We start from the raw sequence: 16,242 nt of genomic DNA, 5'->3' as shown, positions 1-16,242 counted from the left end.
CAAAAGCGGGAGGCGAGAGGAAAAGGGGGCTCCTGCAAGCTTCTGGGAAAAATCGTTATGCGATGCAACGCGGCACGCCGAAGAATCTCGCCCGTGGCTGAAATCTTGAAGATGAACGACGTCCGATGGCTCGCGTGTCGGCTCGGAGCTGAAAGAATAATATACCTATGTGTGTATACGTACATATCAAGCCGTTTTAAGAAAACATAATTTGCGAATTTTCACCGTGGTACCTGCTGAAATGTTTATTTCGGCTCAAAGAAAGATTATATGAAAAAAATGAGCGTTTTACGTTACGTCTAACAAGGAAGGTATCCTAGGTCTAACTCTCCGATTTGATCCCTTTTGTAATATATTATAATAGACTAAAAACTATGCGACGCGCATTTTTTTTTTTTTTTCATCCGTCATCAAACACGTTATGGGGGTAAAACCACCCTCCGAAGTAAGCCGTGTCAAGAGGCGATTTCGCGGTTTCACCCACAAGAATACATAATATTTTTTAACCAATGCAACGGGAAAAGTTTTCTCATAACGAAAAATGGAAAATTTAATTTCATCAATTGAAAAAAAAAATAACACTGCCAATTCACCCCCTTACGGTGTTCAACGGTAGATGAAAAAAAATGCGTGTCGCTTAGTTTTCAGCCTACTTCAACATGTTGAAAAAGAAACGAAATACCTTGTAAGATGGCGCTCCCTCAATTTTTCACTTTTTTCGCATTTTTTTCTGTTAATGCCGGGGTCCCACTTCGATATGCAATGGAACGCGCGTGGGCTTGTGTCCCGTATAGGGACCAGCGGTAAGAGAGAGATAGTTATGGTGTACCCCGTCCGCATTTGTCTAATACGTGGTGACTACCTCTTCCAAAAACATTTACCATCAGAGCAGAAGACTGGCCGTGGAGTAAACTGTAACCCTGATGTTTGCAGCCCGGAATATAGATATTATCTACAAAATTCATCTTCTCTGCAAACAGAAATTGAATAAACTTCATCTCAGACGTAACGTACAACGCTCATCTTTTGAAAGAATCTTTTTCTAAACCCAAACAAACTTTTCAGATGGTACCACGGTGGAAATTGGCAAATTATTTTTCCTGAAACACCCTAAAATATATACATTCCCGTACATGGTATTCGAATTTAATTACACCTGTCTACTACGGTCAATTAACGGATCTAATTACCGTTCAGCCAATTTGCCAAATATCTTTGTACTCCGAATGAAATGAAACGTTCGTGCAACATTTTTTTTTCTTACCTTGTACGAATATCGTTACGCGCACACAGGTTACATCACGTGCTTTAAATACTCGCGAGTAAAAAGATCGCAGTTGTAGTTTTGCCGAAATACGGGAAAATCTCGAACGATCACAAACACGACGATTCTGTCATTCGAATTTGTTTACCAAGCGTGTAATTCGGATACTATACACGCAGGCGATACTGCATATTGATTTTACAGTTTAGCTCCGGTTATTCAAGTTAGAATGTTACAATTCTTGACGTGCGGGGGTCAACGAACGCCCCAAAATACAACAGGTATACCTGTACATCCGCATTGCCTGTGGTGTATTCCTACATTCATACCACCCACACACTCTCGCCTCTCGCGTACGCGCACGCACCATCGAAAATACAATTCATCGTCCGCAGACGCGCCGCGAGTCGTAAAATTGACCGATACTCCGAAACGCGGTGCCTCCATCCCTCGCCTTAATTTACACACCTCTTTAAAACGCCCCATCTCCCCAATATATGCATCTGTTGGAAAGCCCCCCGCCCCCTAAAAGGCAAGAAATCTTTCCTAATTCGTTCGTAATGAGTCGAATCAATTATCGACTCGTCAGATGCAATGCGCCGTACCTTTTTTTCGATAGGGGCAGGGTGGAGGGAGGTTAGTTCGATTACGAATGCTTTTAACGTGTCCCCACAGACACACCTTCGGCTATATGCTATTGTCCGGTGGTTGATAAGTTAACCTTCCCATTATCACTCCCCTGCTATTTTTATCTATATCGTTTCAACATGTGGTGAGATAAAGAGATTTCGATCAAGGGTATAAAGCCACATGCCGCGGTATTGTACGGTACAGGACGCGGCAAATAGATTTGGGGAAACGAAACAACGAAATCGATCGGAAAGGTTGGCACAACTAACGGGCGATAGATCAAAGCGATCGGTATCGTGTGGTCTCCAAACACGTCATCGTTCGATCATTTCGACTGAAACCTTTACCGTTGCTTCTGTAGAAAATTGATGTTTTACGTGATTTGACGAGAGAAATTTAAGGATGAGAAAAGACCGACTGACACTGATTGTATAAGAGCGAGAAAAAAAGGAAGACGACTGCAACGACGACGATGCATTCCTTACTGAATTAACATTACAATTCTTCGATAATTAATTGTTGGAAACTCGTTGCTGTGCAGGCAGAGGAGAGGACGAGGTGTCGTTTTACCTACGTTGTATGTAACCGCGTTATGTATACCCAACCGCGCGTATATGCATGTACATACGTACGTGTGTCCACGGTAGCACCTGACAAATGTATGCAGGTATATGTTACGTACATACATGTACCATTGTACGTAGGTACGTAGAACAGCGTCTCGTGGAAGCTGGACAACGACGTCGAAGGCGCACGAGCAAGGCAGGCCGGATATCGATGTCAAAACTGCATTCTTTGCAAAACCTCATCTCCGCTAGAGCCGCCGCGTTTCTTTCATCGTGTAGGTATTCGCAGTTCGCACGGATACAGATCGTGTACGATAAGTTCGCAGGTGTGCAAGAAGCGTCGATCCACCCGTGACACGATCGTGGTTTTGTAGTATGTATAACGTTTCTTAATGGAATTGAAAAATGAGAAACTTTTTTCTCATCTCGCTTCTCGATCTTCTTCTCGGATTTTAAAATCGCAACACACCCGAGACAGGTATATGCAACATGTATGTATATAATACGGATGAAAATTTTCTATGCTAAGGACGATCATCTCGTACGGGCTTTTGCAATTGAAAAAGTGACCACCAAAAATCGACGAATAGTGGTTGAAACAGTCACCAGAATTGCGCTAATAAGCAATCAGGGTTCAATCCCACTGGCGCTTTCTTTTAATTGTGAACATTTTTGCTACAGCAACGCCATCTTTATCGTACTCCACACTGTCGGAAAATTCACGGTGTCAATAAAAGTCCGCATCGATTCGTGTAAAATTAATCGTCATCTTCTCGGCACCAAGCGGTCTTAAATCCAACACAACAACGGTGTTATCTTTGAACACCGCACTTCTAACAGTTTATTTTGCGGACACTTTCTGTAGACGGAGACAGTAATTCTCTATCTTCCGTAGTAATGAGGGTCAAGCCGAAACAGCTGATTAAGAAAAACTGCCGACCGTTGAAAGACAACCGCTCGAGCTCGAAGGAAGGAGCCCATCGTCGTCGTTGCGGAGGATGAAAATTTTAACAGACCGGGCAAAGATAGTTTCGTGCGGCCTACCACAGCATCCTGTCTGTATTTCTTTCTGTCTACCGTTTCGCGGCGGTACTTCGCCAAGGGCTGAAACAGGCATTAACGACCGCCGGTTTTGCTTCTTCGTTCGTCTCTATCTCCCCCCTCCCCCCCCCCCGTCCTCTTGTTATTCGCGCAAACTCACAACCGTGCAGACACGGTCTCCGTGCCTCCTTTTCCTCCTCCATTTATGCCCTCTGCGGATGAATTTTTTTTCCACGCGTGCAGCGCTCGCGCGTTCGCGAATTATCGCGCGTAAATATACGCAACAGAATTTTCTCTCGGACGTATTTCATTCTCTCGAGACGAAGGACGCGGGAAAAAGTTCAGGCGTCTTATACTCGACCTTTGTTCATATCCTTTGTTTATCCTTTGTTACAGTTGCAGAATCTTAAAATTTACTCAACGTGGAACTGGCCGTGAACTCCACCGATGATCGACGTGTTTCGGATTTCGTTTTCGATCGGATATGCAGTTTATCGGTGAGCTCCTTTTGTCTATCCTAATTTTTTTCTTCTCTTCAGTCACAGGTATAAACTTGTCATCTTTTTCTTTATTTTCCAATCACGTCGATCGATAGAACTTGTTCTTGCTCTTTACCAGCTTATGCCTACGCTACCTACAAACTCGCCGATATGTTGCACCGTACACTACCTGCGTATATTGCGCTCCATACATAGCGTTAATCCCTCATTTACTCTACGCCGTTACAGGCGTTTCGGTTTTTTCAACTTGTTTTTCTATTTCCTACGGGTTTTACAATTCTCGGCCAATTATACACGGTGATTCGTGTTTCTCCGCATTCGCCATTGCACATCGTGTATACCAACGGGCAAATTCCTCACTCGATTACTAGCGAAGAAGCGCATTCATCAGGAATTCTATGCACAAATCAAAGAGTTGAAGAAATCACGTAGACGGTTGGTATTTTCTCTTCTCTCGGCAATTTTCAAGCCTGTAACAGGTATAAAATGATATATTTCAATCAACGATTATCAAAAATTTGAAATACGTGTCAGGTATGTGTTATCGAATGAGAAGAAAAAAAGAAGAACTGTCCGCTTCTTGAGATTGAATTTTGAAAAAACACTCTTTCAATTCTTTCGTTTGGAAATTTAAAAGCGTTACCCGTACAGGGTGGAATATGGATCACAGATACCGATCGTAAGTGAACGTTATAGGAAATAGCGATAGCATTGAGGTTCGTCGAATCGTTTTTATCTCCCATATTATTTTTTATCTTTCGCTTGCATTGAGGAGGCGGAAACATTCGTTACTCGGACGTTTCTCGCGCATAGCACAAAAGTATTATATACCTGCATGTACGTTGCGTGTAACGCGTGTATACACATATTTGTATACACAAAAGCTTTAATTTAGGTATGTTACACACGCCGTAGTGGCTGTGCAGCTTATACAACAAGCGCAGGCAACTCCGAGGAGGAATCTTTATGGATATAGGCACGAGAATTCTCTCTTCAACTTCCGTTTCTCTCTCGAGCTACTACCGCACGTATACCGAGGCGTCATCGTCCTGGGTACATGTGCATATATGTGTGTGTATACACGAAAAAAAAGAAAAAAATAATGAAAAAACGGAATGTAAAAGGAAAAAGTCATAAAAATAATGAAATACCGTCGAGCCCTCCTAGGATATATCGTATGCTACTATGCTCGCGTGCATAGCAAACAGCACCGCCACCTTCTTCCCCTTCGCCTTCTCTCGTATATCTTTTTAGGGTACGACAAATCTCAGGAGTTTCCGTTGTCTAGGAACAGATTTGATGAAAATAAAAAAAAATCGGATCAAAAGCCGATGAAATCGCGAGAAAAATTTGCCAAAGAATCAACGAGGACATCGGAACATGTCGAGGTGTATCACAGATTGTAGGTAATATTATTATTCGAGTGACGATGAAAATGAGAAGCGGAAGTGCGACACCGTCGCTTTGTACATTGGTGGTGAAAAAGTGAAGACGGTGCCGTGTGCTTGAGGGAAGGGAGGTGGAGGACGGGGACAAAATGACCGGTATCATGATGCGAAAGGGTAACCGCAAAGGTAGCTTTGGTGGCAAGGAAATTGTTCCAGTTCGACTACGAGAGTGTAAGAGCTTACTCTACCGTGACACGGCATCCTGCAACAGGCCATACGCTCAAGACTTCCGGCCTGGCACGCACGGGCAGACAGTGCCTAGTCACGAACTGCTCTCGTAATTGTTTCCTTGATAGTGCACCAGCGACGGCTAGAACCCGAGTACCAACATTCGGCGACAATTCGTAACCAGTAACCTACTACCGTTCTTCTTCCCCTTTCTCCTACTTTTCGAATGCAATTCTCTCGCGAGATTGTATAATTTCTAGGTTCGAATAACGAGAGGGGGAGGATTGTTACGTGGTAATTTTTGCTCCGATGTCGGCAAACGAGTGCGAATGGATTATTCGAATATCGTAACGAGGGGATATCGGGAGGAGTAATTATTGTGAGAACATTGCGGACTGAAATTGTGATCGTTGTTAAGGCAGACGTTATGCTAGTTGAACTGACTAATGATACATCCTCGCTGATCGTGCACAGCCCATATTCAGCCGTTGGCTTTGGTTTTCCTGACCTAATGAAATTTGCGGCGGAAAGAAGAAGCAATTACGGCTGGGCTGAGCCGAGCCTCGCTCTGGGTGTACACCGTACACGGTTTGTAAGAAAACCTTCAAGTTGCATTATATGTATATATATATATATACATAGGACATAGGTATATACATGTATACCAGTTGCCTTTGCGTGTCTAGAATTACCGGACTCGGTCTCGCGTACGAATTCGGTATGTATGTACATATAAGTCCCAGGAACGATGTTTACCCTCAACGGATTTAGAATTACCGACCCTCTTTCATCATGAGTTTGGTGAAAAGTTTCAAAGGGCTTCGATCCTCTCATTAGACTAGCAAGAATTGTACCTTCCGTATAAATTACGACCACACAACAGTGCTCGAGGAATCTCGAAACGTTCGAGCTTCTTTAAGAATATCTTTCTAGATTTTAACCCGCGGTTCTCAACTGTCGAGGAAACAAAACAACGCTAATCATGTAGGTACCATGATAATTCTAATCTTTATTTGTCGTTCAAAGTGTACGAAGTTTATAATAACACCGGTCAACACGAATTATGAGTCTGGGTTCAGAGTTACGAGTCCGAGTAACTAACAAATAAAAAATTAGTTTTATCAGATAAAGTTTGTTTTCGTAGAAACCAGAACGATGTATCGGATTTTGAGAAAGATTACCTATTTTCTCAAATATTTATTGTAAATAACAATTAAACAGACTTCGGTTTTGCATTCAAATCACTTTTGTTCGAAAATAATAATTGATAGTAAACTAAAAATGTAAGCTATCAACCAAAAGCTTCAAGACTTATTTATCAACGCAAAAAAGACAAAAACAAACTATACAAGCAATAAACAAAGGTTTTGGCTATCATTCGATGTATAGAATCGACATTTTTTTATCTCAATAGAAACTAAAAAACTAAAAAAAAAAATAACACTTTTTTCTGGTCACCCGTGCAATTGATCTAGAATCTGTATATGTATATGCGTGCGTAAAAAACTGTTCTCTTATAACTGCTCCAGTATCAATCCGACACTCGATAAATCCTGCGCTCGGTTCCCAATGCAGGATAGGAGGATCAGCTGGCGGTGAAGTAGATATTTATTTACTCGTTCACCCGACGCGGCGTTCGCGGCTCATGCATTTATTCACGAAGGTATAAGAGGCCTATACGGGTATTAGTAGTCCTCGAAACTATAACGCGCCGCAGATAAATCCCCCCCTGCGAATGATCCCCGGTTGGGCATGACAGTTTTTTGGCACTGGCTTACAGCTGGCGATTCTTTGCTAACGCGGACAAGTTGCGTTCCTTAACAGGCGATGGTGATAAATAACGCGAGTGAGCTCGTACCTCGTTTCAATCCTCGTCGGAGCTCGTCTAGCCGTTCTTCCTTTCCTTTTTCTTCCTTCCGTCTTTTCCTCCTTCTCCGAGTCCACCGCTTCCTTCGTCGGTGAGGCAAAAAGGAACTGACCATATGGCGTTGTTCTCGCCCGGAGAAACCGGGCGAAGATATAATCGGGGAAACCGTCGCGTTGCCGCAATCTGACGACGACGGATGTGTAAGGAGGTATTAAACTGCGGAAACGCCATATCCGACATTTTTCACAAGTCGCGCAGGCTGCTTAATAATCATCGTCATGCTCAAAAATCCCGAGAATCCAGGCGTACGGGGATGTTACGGGGAAGAAAAAAATTGGACCTCGTGTTGGTAGCTTCTCTAAAAACACTATTTCCTTTTCTCCTAACATTATAAACAAAACTCGGGGCGTCCAGATTCTCTATAAGAGTCAGGGTGGTCAGAGGGTTTCGGGTTGTGCGGTTTTATGGGGGTTGGATGTGTGCGTCTTCAGTCTCCGTGGACCGACTGTGCGGTTGTTTGTCGACTTTGAAAACAACTCGATTCTTGGAATAGCTGCAGTTTCCCTGCAAGGAGGGTCCACTGGGTCACATCGATGGAAAGAGAAGCGATGAAAAGCCCCGTTGGGAATTTTTTCCTTCGTTGAACGATTCTTCTTTCTTATATTATATATATATATATATATATATATATATATATCTTTGTTTCGCTATTCAAACCACTCGCACAGCAGAAGATTTGCGAGCCGTGTGCACGATTGTAAAAATATATATCATACGTTATACGATTAAACGTAATTAAGATAATTATTTCGACGCGTGTGTATGCCAATTAATTATTATCCGTATAATACTTTGTATGTAATTTCTAGGTGTATCAAGCTTCAAAAGGAAATGGCAATCTCGTCAAGTTTTTATCACTGACCTGCCTACCGACCTAATTATCTCTATCTCTCTCTTTATTTTTCGGTGTTTTTTGTTTTCTTTTTTTTTTTTATCTCGTACATTATTTTTTTACCGTATCGAATGCTCTGCTATACGTATATTGAGTAAAAAATTGAAACAATAATTAAATTGAGACAGTTACGTATTACCGGCGATATTATTATTTCTGTTGAGAAATTCGTCTCTTCAGAGCACAGTTGTAGAATATTAGTGTGCAGGTGACATGTTTACAACATGTTCCAACTGCATGAATATATTAATATATCTAATAATATATATATATTCTATAGCACTTTCTTCTAGCGAATATCGATATGTGTATTTTCATATCATTAATAGACGGCCTTGTCCGTCTTGCGTGGCTTTCGTCAAAAGTTGGAATATATTGTAAACGTGTCACCTACACACTAATATTCCATAATTGTGCTCTGAAGAGACGAATTTCTCAACAAATACAGATACAGGCACACGAAAACAAATTCGAATTTACTGGTGATGAGAGAAATTAAAGACAACAGAGTCTGGGCGGCTAGGTGGTCTAGTGGAGTAAGGCTCCGGCTAAGCATCTCTAGACGCCAGGTTAGATTCCTGGCTCCGTCGTTAATTTTTCGAAATCACCAAAATTTTCCAATTTACATTCTATTATTATTATAGCTGTTTGTTTCATCATCATCGAGTTAATTTTGACGCGGCGAATAACCACGTGCAATGGTGTTGATCACGTCAGGCGGATATCGTTAATAGCAAGAGAACAATTTTCGAGAAAAAGATCAAAATCGTTATCAAGACCGGACGAAATTAGTCTGATTATCAATTTCTTACTGCGATTAAGGGTGAGAAATTCGATCCAGCTGACGCGACAGGGTGCAGGGTGTAAATCGAATCGTTTTGAACACGGAGTGCGGTTTTTTTGTGCACCGGGTCAAACGAAGTACTTCATACTAGAACCCTTTTCCCATCGCATGAATGACGCATACATCTAGGCATGAATTAACCTGCAGCACGTCTCTCATGTTATATACGCCGTATACTTAAAAAGGTTTCCGAGATCTCAGGATATAATATTGTGTGTAGAAACCGTAATAGACCGGAAGGAATTTCAATGGCGATTATAAAACAGCGTTCAAGGACTCTCCCACGCCGCGGTTTGGGTACCGCCGCCGACCCTCGGGAGAAGGAGGAGGACGAGGAAGAGGAGGAGTGCTCCTCCTCTATCTTATTACTCTCTCACCTGTGCGTCTCGCGATCACCGTCAACCGTCAGGTTGTAAAAGCGAAGGTATAATATTTAGTCCCCAAGAGCGATCCAGCTCCTTGCGAAACCCTGACAACCATCTTCCATGGTGCACGGGGTTGTTGGTGTGGGTATTTATTTATTTAGGTCGAACGATTCCCGTCAATGATGAAGTCTCAGCTTGTGCGGGTTCTTCGACCAGGTTACTCGGGTGTTCAGAAGCAACCTAAACTGCATGAGAACGATCGTTCCCTGCAATCTCTCGCCCCTGCATCGTCTTGTACCCTTTATACCTTTAATACTGGAGGAATTGCAGTTGGATTATTCGCCCCCGTAACAGGCGGGTCTTCGCTCATCGCGGAATAGCTGAAGTGATGCGACGTAGATGATGATTATGATTATCACGATGACGATGAAGTCCGAAAACTGCAACTCTTCTCGTGGGAATTGCCTGCAGGGATAGAATGTGACGCGAAACCTTGATTTCAATTTTCATGGGGCTTCGCCAAAGGTGGGCAGTGCACCGTGAAATATTTTTGCCATACTGGTTATAGATGAGCAATATGGATGACGAATTTGTAGGGAAAACTTTGTCAGTGTCAAAGCTTGTCGCTTGTTCTCCGTGGTTCAGTTAAAAATATTGAAACACCAATTTCGATGGCTTTCGTTGTTTTCAAAAGCGTATAACAGTCTCACGGGGTATGAGTTTTCTTGTTCTTGTTCCTTACTCGATTTTATACTACGCGCAAGAACTTACAAGGGGATGAGAATTGGGAAAGGGGAATGGTCAGTCCGTGTCTAATAGGAAAAAGAGGAGTTCTCTGATACACTTGAAATCTGGCTCGCGAGTTTTTATCGTTCTGCAGACACGTTCAACGTTCCGGTAATCCTACGGAGGATCGAGGAACGTTGGAAGCGTTGCTTTGTCGAGTAGGGATAAAGAGAGAGGGAGAGAGAGGGGGGGGGGGGGGGGGGGGGGGGCGAGAGAGTTTTCTTCAATCAATACGACGACGTTTTGAATTTTTATGCGTCGAGTCTCCATGATCTGCATATAATGACAAAGCTGATTGGACCGGATGCGCCGCGCCTCCTCCCCGAAGAAGGAGAAGAAGGAGGAATTCCACGTGACTATACGACTCAGATGCGACAATACCTTCACCGAATTATCTACCTACCTTTCATCTTTTTTCACCTTGACGTTTCACCGAGCCAGCGAAAGCCAGGGACTGGCTCTCCTCTTCGAGACCAAACTGAGAACGAGCATTGAGCGTATGTCTTGAAAGAGGCTCTTTTTCGAGGCATGCCCACTCGGCCTTCACCAAGCCGCAATCGAATTCTTTTTAAACCACGGACGCTGTTGCTTCGACCGCCGTCGCGGACGGTTCCACATTTTTACACTTAATAAAATTGACAAATAAAACTCATCTCGTCTCGCAACTTGAAAGAAACGTAAATAGGAATGCCGCTCAACATTCTCTTCAGATTTTTTTTTTAATTTTTCTTTTAAACCTTTTCGATCATTGATTCCTCGTTAGCGATGTCCAGGCTATCGTTCATTCGTGTCCTCAAATATTGCAGAATGGTAAGAGGGAGTCCATGTACGACTATGTCTCCGCTCTCTTCCTTCACTCTCCGATTGGTTAGATTAGTTCAGCTTCGGCGGAGGGGGAATGAGGGTCGGGAAGGGGGAAAAGGAGGAAGTCGTGGACCCGGTCCTCCTCTTTCCGAGCAGAGGAACGACCATTCTTTATTGGCCGATGCTCCTCGTCCGCCGCGTTTTCGATGAACGATGTCCCGTCTCCACCTCACCAACGTCGCTTTTACTTCCACTGCGTCGCCGCTGGATCGATGTGAGAGGTATGAACGACTCACGGACACTGTGACCTTCACCTGATTCTGCGTTTGAATGGCTGGTTGTGGCCGTCGGCCGCATCTTCTTCGTTACACAACTTCGAATCTGTAAAGATTCTTTATCGGGCGACCTGTCGAAGATGATCCGTAATCGAGCACTCCTCTTGCTCGGGGTATTCAGTTTTACTGTTATGGCCTTCGGATGATGGACTTGTCACTTCGGATACTGTGGGCGGTCTATAGTGGATTTTATCACTTCGTAGAGTACAGAGTCTCAAATGATTTCTCAGTCATTGGATGTACCTACTGAAAATCGTCGATAAACGTTGAAATAAGCGTTAAAAATTTGAAAAGAACATGACATATTTCCAAAGAGTTGTGCCGAAGGAAAGAATTCATTTTGTGTCCACAAAATGAAGACAACAGAATAACAGAGAGGTGAAAATTTTCATTCATTTCGTAACCATCCCTGGTGTATACGTGATCTACGGAGCGTACACAATATAATCTTACAAGACGAATTCATTTATTTATTTATACGTACGGTATGTGCAGCTCGAATCTCCGCAAGACGCAAGGTATTACGGTATATTTATACATAGAAATGCGTAGAGTGAGTGAGATGTGTAAGCATTCGTACGCGTTATCCTACCCCCTCATCGTGAAAAACATTATAGTCATGGGAAAGAGTGCCCCACTTCTGCAGCGCCAGTTAGTAGGCACTTTTCCTGCACCATGGGAGGGTCCATGTGTCATAGCAGTGCCCGAACTCGATGCCGTGCTTCTCTGCCTTCATCTTTCTTCCCCCCTTCCGCCATTCCTCGCCCCCTTTCCCATATCTCTTCTCTTTATTTTTTCCCCTACCGCACCTCCCGTTACTCTTTCTCTTTCTCTTCCTCTTTCGCTTCTTCGTGTTTAAAAATATATATATCTCTCTTCTTGTGTTTCGTCTCACGGTCTTCTCTTCTATGCTGCTGCTGTTGCTGCACCACCACCATCGCCGCCCGCGTTCGAGGGAGGAAGAAATCGTGGGGTGGTTATACTTATACCACTTGCTCTCGCTACTCGGTTACTGTAATAACATTTAGGATGTCCTTCATCGTTCAGACCACCGGCGCGATCTTTAGCTCTCCTCCTTTCCGTCCATTCATCTTCACGTAGGTATACATAATATCTTGACCCACGAAAGCGCTGCTCGAATCGCTTTTTCGGCTATTAAGCGTGTGAAAATTTTCAGATTCTTATTACAGCCTTCCGGAAGGTCCAATGATTCAAAAAACCACACGCATAATAATTACTACTCGGCGGAACCACAGCGACAACCCCTCTAATCAAAACTTCATTGGGTATATATACGAGAGTGCGGGGAAGGGATTCCCACAAGGTGCGACGAGACTTCGAAGCGAACCCCGCACACCCAGACAATTCCTGTAGGTACACCGCAGTCCCTGAAGTGCCGGTGCGATGCCGCAGGGGTGCGGAACGCCTGTAATTACGACAATGGTGTCGGTGCGATGGATGGATGAGCAGATGCAAGTCACATGTGCAGGGTGCACAACGCGTTGCGTGACGTCGACACTGTTCGATGTCAATGCTCAATGCCTGTACTGTGTCGCATTGCCAATCCATATTGCAGGGAGATAGTTGACACGCCGGCCGCGCTGGTCTCGTCGTTATCTGCCTGTTTCATATCCGACGATGAGACCGAGCATGGGAATTATAAGTTTTTTCCTCCCATCGAAGTTCGAACGCGCAACCTGGTCGTCGCTGAATGAGTCAATATTGAAAATTACCAACACCTGTTGATGTTTCAGCATGCCCGTGTTCTCCTTTCATACCCACGCGCGCTTTTATCCTTCTGCTATTCACTTTGTGGCGGCGGTGGTGACTAGTTGATATATTTTAGTCCCAGAATTTCCCGAAACCACCGATCGCCCCGATCTACCGTCTCGTAATTCGATTGACAATTATGTACGCATCCGTACAATGATGTATATTACTTTTTTCTTCTTTTTAATTCGCGGTTCCCACACCCTCAGTTTTGTCACATCCACGCCATGACGTATGTACGGGAAAGGCATTGGAAGACCTTCTTTTTCTCCTCAAAGCGCATGAGAATCAATGAATCTTGTTTCTTTCAATGGCGGTAATAACACTTGATCGGGAAAACTGGTTTCGGTTAGGCTAGAAATTAATTAGAAACTTGACATTTCTGAGAATCGCGATATGGTAACATTTGTTATCGATGCATCAGGAGAAACAAACAACAATTTGGATAAAATTCTCACGGCGACGAACGATGCAGCGAGCGGTGAATGGACTGAAGAAACGCGCGGTTATCGCGTACGTATACGTAGGAGCATAAGAGCTTGGCGAAGAATCCTCGTCGGCAATTGTTGTGTTGGTCTTATCTGTAGAGAAGGGATGCCAGGGTGTTGGTAAACCATGCAAATCGCGTTCTATTGAGACAATTGGTAATTTTCAACGCCGAATGTCCGACGGAAGCGGCAAAGCTCCCACTGCAGTGCATTCGTTTGGCAAATTGAAAGCCAGACAATAAATTGCAAACCGTCGTAGCCGGTCGGTGGTCGGTGCTCGGACTTTTACACGCGTCGGAGCCGCCCTGCGTAACGACTAATAAGTCCCTGTGTGCGTATAAAGTCGCGCGTTTCGTTGTTACAATCATCCGTACATCCCGCTCTCCTCGCAAGAAGGAGACGAGGATGTGCGTCGGGCAGATTCGGGGGACTCCGAAGGCCTCTGGATCGGCGGAGATGGATGGATGGATGGATGGATGGATAGATGGATGGATGGATCCATGAATGGACGAATGGATGTGTGCTTGGGAGGCATGGTACATCGGCCACGTTCACGTGGGTCGGGAGGAGAGGAGATGACTCGAATTCATTGGGTGGTGGTGCTCTACCACCACTCGTGTCCCAGTGTCTTCCGTTCACAGGCGTTACTCCGGTCGAGAGGCGGGACGTACGCACGGAATGACCTAATCATTCATTCGAGTAGGGCTCCTTTCAATTATACCTACATACTTTTAATCGCTTCTTATTCATCTCAGTTACAGGCGTCGCCGCCTCTACATCCTCATGTGCAGGATACGGACGAGTAGATGCGACTTCCTTCCACCATGTGAACCAATTCTCAGAACTTTTTGGAACTTTGTAAAAGTTTGGTGCGAGGGGATCGAAAATCAAAACGTCAGAGCAGGGTTACAATATCATAATGTCAATCTAATTTATAGGATTTTGAAAACAAACAAAAAGCCAACGTACGTAAAATCCTTGGAATTTTGGTATTTTCTAGGTATATATTTTGACTTTCGTGTTTCTTAAAATTCAATGTCACACCGACTTTTCCAACGTGTGGCCATTACACTTTTTTACCCCTTTGTTTTTGACGTATCAATTGCAACGTTGAATATAAATATGTAATCACACGTGTCATTTTATGTGGCAATTAATCTCAACCGCAAGAATTCCTATCTCTGAAATCTTGTACCACATTTTTTCCGAGTCTATATTGCATGACAAACTGCATCGCTTCTGTGTACAGACGAGTGAAGATCTGTGATTCTGACGATTAATTCTCCCTCTTTCGTGACAGTGACCATTATGCGCAGGCATACCTATACATGTATGAATATGTCATTTACGCGCCTCGTGGATCGAATCAGAGATCGCTCGATTACTGCAGCGGTGAATGATTCTTGGTCTGTCTGACTATTACTGGACGGATGTTGAGGCATTAAAATATTTATCTTTTCCGATTAAGCCTCTTCTTCTCTTTATGCATCTTGACTGCAACAGGTTGGCCGGTGACCGGTGGTTTGTGAGGACACGCGTTATACGCCAAGGATAAAACACGAGAGTTGAATATTTAACGAGTCTGATCGTGAGACGACGACGACGACGAGTCTGCTTGTTTCTCGGATATTGTGACTCAACTCCCCCCCCCCCCCCCCCAACGATTCCTACATATCTCTATTTCTTGCTCTCTCTCTCTCTTTCGAACGTACCGATGATACTGTATAAATTGTTTCACCTTTCCTTGTATTCCCTCATTATCTCGGCATCAATGCAATATCTGCCCAGACGACGAAGAGGGAAAAGAACTCTTCGCTTTTAACACCGTCTGATATCCATCGCTTAGTCTGCCGACTAGAATGACTTGGAAAATATGACGTTCATTTTAAAAAGAGGTTTTTATCAGACCGTATAATCTGTGCTGTAGATGTGCCGCTTATGCGGAATTCAATGCAATGCATAAATCGGTACTTGACACCGTATTGAAAACGGGACTTGAAATTACCGTCGTCGAATATTACACGTCATACTCTGTAATTACAAAGTAAAGTATTTCACAACAATTTCCTGCAACAGTGTAACGTCTTCTTCGCGGTTTATGTTTTCAAACCATAATATGTTTAGAGCATTATTTATTGAACCTCTAGAACTCCCTCCATCTACCTTTCTCTCCCTCTCCCTTCGCCACTAAGGACATAAATTAACGCGCCAAGACCATTCTTGAAAATTCCTCTCATCGATGCAGACCCAAGTTTAAGAAATATTGAAACAGTGTTTCTCTTTCATTAGCTTTGGCTGCTTTATTACGAATACCGAACGTGGTATGTATAGTTATACAATGTACACCGTTATTCGTAAGAGTTCAGTTCCCGGAGTCAATGGCATTTTTGTTACCTACGACCCGTGTCGAGGTT

The 16,242-nt window shown here is 43.6% G+C and overlaps 1 protein-coding gene across 1 annotated transcript in view; it reads left to right on the top strand.

The window, feature by feature from the left end:
* Positions 1-16,242, top strand: part of CycD (cyclin D) — a 120,977-nt gene that overhangs the window by 25,343 nt on the left and 79,392 nt on the right. The window contains exon 2 of the mRNA XM_046630742.2: positions 3,898-3,998. The gene's annotated coding sequence lies outside the window, so the exon portion shown is untranslated. The remainder of the gene's footprint in view (positions 1-3,897; positions 3,999-16,242) is intronic.

Source organism: Neodiprion pinetum, chromosome 6 (assembly GCF_021155775.2).
Source record: "Neodiprion pinetum isolate iyNeoPine1 chromosome 6, iyNeoPine1.2, whole genome shotgun sequence".
Lineage (NCBI taxonomy): Eukaryota > Metazoa > Arthropoda > Insecta > Hymenoptera > Diprionidae > Neodiprion > Neodiprion pinetum.
Note: the sequence above shows the minus strand (reverse complement) of the source record. Positions and strands in the feature narration are given on the sequence as shown.